The sequence below is a fragment of the Crocuta crocuta genome, unplaced genomic scaffold, assembly GCF_008692635.1.
Source record: "Crocuta crocuta isolate KB4526 unplaced genomic scaffold, BGI_CrCroc_1.0 scaffold44, whole genome shotgun sequence".
In the NCBI taxonomy this organism is placed as follows: Eukaryota; Metazoa; Chordata; class Mammalia; order Carnivora; family Hyaenidae; genus Crocuta; species Crocuta crocuta.
Genome location: NW_027530179.1, coordinates 461,844 through 465,923, shown reverse-complemented (window position 1 = coordinate 465,923; position 4,080 = coordinate 461,844). Strand labels below are relative to the sequence as shown.

General features: G+C 38.5%; 1 non-coding gene across 1 annotated transcript; it reads left to right on the top strand.

Moving 5' to 3' along the window:
- The first annotated feature begins 2,196 nt into the window (after positions 1-2,196).
- Positions 2,197-2,303, top strand: LOC144232229 (U6 spliceosomal RNA). The gene has a single exon (XR_013335341.1). It is a non-coding gene; the product is annotated as a U6 spliceosomal RNA (small nuclear RNA).
- Positions 2,304-4,080: the final 1,777 nt, after the last annotated feature.

Sequence of the window (4,080 nt, the reverse complement as noted above, 5' to 3'; positions counted from 1 at the left end):
AAAAAAGAGAACTACAGGCCAATATCCTTGATGAATATGGATGCAAAAGTCCTCAACAAGATAATTGCAAATCGAATCCAATAGCACATAAAAAGAATTATCCACCGTGATCAAGTGGGATTCATTCCTGGGTTACAGGGCTGGTTCAATATTCACTAATCAAACAATGTGAACCATCACATTATCAAAGAAAAGATAAAAACCATATGATCCTGTCGATAGATGCAGAAAAAGCATTTGACAAAATACAGCATCCCTTCTTAATAAAGACTCTCGAGAATGGATAGAAGGAACTTACCTAAACGTCATAAAAGCCATCTAGGAGAAGCCCTCAGCTAACATCATCCTCAATGGAGAAAAACTGAGAGCTTTCCCCCTGAGATCAGGAACACGACAGGGATGTCCACTCTTACCACTGTTGTTTAACATAGTGCTGGAAGTCCTAGCATCAGCCATCAGACAACAAAAGGAAATAAACGGCATCAGAATTGGCAAAGAGGAAGTCAAACTTTCACTCTTCGCAGATGACATGATACTCTACATAGAAAACCTGACAGACTCCACCAGAAGCCTACTAGAACTGATCCAAGAATTCAGCCAAGTTGCAGGGTACAAAATCAACGTACAGAAATCGGTTGCATTTTTATACACCAATAATGAAGCAACAGAAAGAAATCAAGAAACTGATCCCATTCACAATTGTGCAAAAAAACAAAAACAAAAAAATAAAAACCTAGGAATAAACNACCAATGGAACAGAACTGAGAACTCAGAATTGGACCCAAAAGTATATAGCCAATTAATCTTTGACAAAGCCGGAAAGAGTATCCAATGAAAAAAGGACAGACTCTTTAACAGATGGTGCTAGGAGAACTGGACAGCAACATGCAGAAGAATGACACTAGATCATTTTCTCACACCACACACAAAGATAAACTCAAAATGGATAAAGGACTTGAATGTGAGAAAGGAAACCATCAAAACCCTAGAGGAGAAAGCTGGAAACAACCTCACTGACCTCAACCACAGCAATTTCTTGCTTGACACATCCCCCGGGGCAAAGGAATCAAGAGCAAAAATGAACTACTGGGACTTCATCAAGATTAAAAGCTTCAGCACGGCAAGGGAAACAATCCATAAAACTAATAGGCAACCGATGGAATGGGAAAAGATAGTTGCAAATGACATATCAGATAAAGGGCTAGTATCCACAATCTATAAGGAACTCACCAAACTCCACACCCAAAAAACTAATAATCCAATGAATAAACGGGCAGAAGATGAACAGACACTTCTCCAAAGACGACATCCAGACGGCCAACAGACACATGAAACGATGCTCAGCGTCCCTCCTCATCAGGGAAATACAATTCAAAACCACACTGAGATACCACCTCATGCCTGTCAGAGTGGCTAAAATGAACAAATCAGGAGATTCTAGATGCTGGTGAGAATGTGGAGACATGGGCACCCACCTACACTGTTGGTGGGAATGTAAGCTGGTGCAACCCCTCTAGAAAATAGTATATAGGTTCCTCAAAAAATTAACAATAGAACTCCCCTAAGACCCAGCAGTAGCACTGCTAGGAATTTGCCTAAGGGATACAGGAGTGCTGATGCATAGGGGCCCATGTACCCCAATGTTCATAGCAGCACTCTTAACAATAGCCAAATCATGGTAAGAGCCTAAGTGTCCATCTACTGATGAATGGATCAAGATGTTGTATATTTATACAGTGGAATACTACATGGCAATGAGAAAGAATGAATTCTGGCCATTTGTAGCAACATGGATGGAACTATTATACTGAGCGAAATAAGTCAGGCAGAAAAGGAGAAATACCATGTTTGCACATATAGGTGGACTAGGAGGAAGTTAACAGAGGACAAAGTGGGAGAAGAAGGCGAAAAACAGTTGGGGAGAGGGAGGGAGAAAAACCATGAGAGACTCTTGAATGCTGAGAACAAACTGAGGGCTGAGCGGGAGTGAGGGATAGGGGATGGGGGTGATGAGCATGGAGGAGGGCACTTGGGATGTGCACTGTGTTATATGGAAACCAACTTGACAATAAACTATTTAAGGAAAACAAATAAAAAGTTAAAAAAGTAATTTTAAGTAACCTCAAAAGGCAAAAAATAGTAACAAAAAAAAATAAAAGGCATATACATTGAGATCACCTTTCTTTAAAGCACAGAGCGCTCACTTTTACAGCACATATACTAAAATTAGAATGATACAGAGAAGATTGGCATAGCTCCTTCACAAGGATGACATGCAAAATCATGAAACATTCCATATTATTATCTGTATCACAGGAGTTCTATAAGAAGAAGAGAGAGAAAGGGGCAGAAGGTGTACTTAAACAAATTATAGCTGAGAACTTCCCTAATCTGGGAAAGGAAGCAGATATCAAAATCCAGGAGGCACAGAGAACTCCCTTCAGATTCAACAAGAATAGGTCTTCATCATGGCATATCGTAATGAAATTGGCAAAATACAAAGATGAAGAGAGAATTCTGAAAGCAACTAGGGACAAACAGGCCTTAACCTGTAAGGGTAGACACACAAGGGTAGTAGCAGACCTGTCCACTGACACTTGGCAGGCCAGAAGGGAATGGCAGGAAATATTCAATGTGCTGAATAGGAAAAACATGCAGTCAAGAATCCTTTATCCAGCAAAGCTGTCATTCGAAACAGAAGGAGAGATAAAAGCTTTACCAGACAAATAAAAGCTGAAGGAGTTCATGACCACTAAACCAGTCCCGCAAGAGATCCTAAGGGGACTCTGTGAGTGACACACTGCTTAGACTACAAAGGACCAAAGACATCACCACAAGCATGAAACCTACAGATAACACAAGGACACTAAATCCATATCTTTCAGTAATAACTTTGAATGTAAATAGACTAAATGCTCCCATCAAGAGACATAGGGTATCAGAATGGATAAAAAAACAAGATCCATGAATATGCTGTCTAAAAGAGACTCATTTTAGACCTGAGGACACCTTCAGGTGAGGGGATGGAGAACCATCTATCATGCTACTGGAAGTCACAAGAAAGCTGGAGTAGCCATACTTCTATTAGACAAACTACATTTTAAACTAAAGGCTGTAACAAGAGATGAAGAAGAGCATTATACCACCTTGTGGAGTCTATCCATCAAGAAGATCTAACAACTGTAAATGTTTATGCCCCCAACTTGGAAACCCCGTATATGTCAATCAATTAATCACAAACATAAGCAATCTTATTCGTAAGAATACTATAATTGCAGGGGACATTAATACTCCACTTACAGCAAAGGACGGATCATCTAGGCAGAAAATCAATAAAGAAGCAATGGCCTTGAATGATACACTGGAGCAGATGGACTTGACAGAGCTTTTCATCCAAAAGCAGTAGAATAACCATTCTTCTCAAGTAACACATGGAACATTCTCCAAGATAGATCACATACTAGGTCACAAAACAGCCCTCAATAAACATAAAAGAACTGAGATCATACTATGCATATTTTCATATCACAATGCTATGAAACTTGAAATCAACTACAAGAAAAAATTTGAAAAGTCTTCAAATGCATGGAGGTTAAAGAACATCCTACTAAAGAATGAATAGGTCAAGCAGATAATTAAGAAATTAAAAATTGATGTAAGCAAATGAAAAGGAAAACATAGACAGTCCAAACCCTTTGGGATGTAGCAAAGGCAGTCCTAAGGGGAAGATACATTGTTATCCAGGCCTTTCTTAAGAAACAAGAAAAATCCCATATACTAAACCTAATCACACACCTAAACAAACTAGAAGGAGAACAGCAAAGGTAGCCTAAAGCTAACAACAAAAGAAAAATAATAAGGATTAAATAAGAAATAAACACTATAGAATCCAAATAAACAGAATAGATCAATGAATCTAAGAGCTGTTTTTTTAAAAAATAAGGAAAATTGATAAACCCCTAGCCAGACTTTTCAAAAAGAAGAGAGAGAATCCGAATAGATAAAATCATTAATGAAACAGGAGAGATAATGACACCACAGAAATGCAAACAATGTTAGAGAGTACTATAAAAAATTATA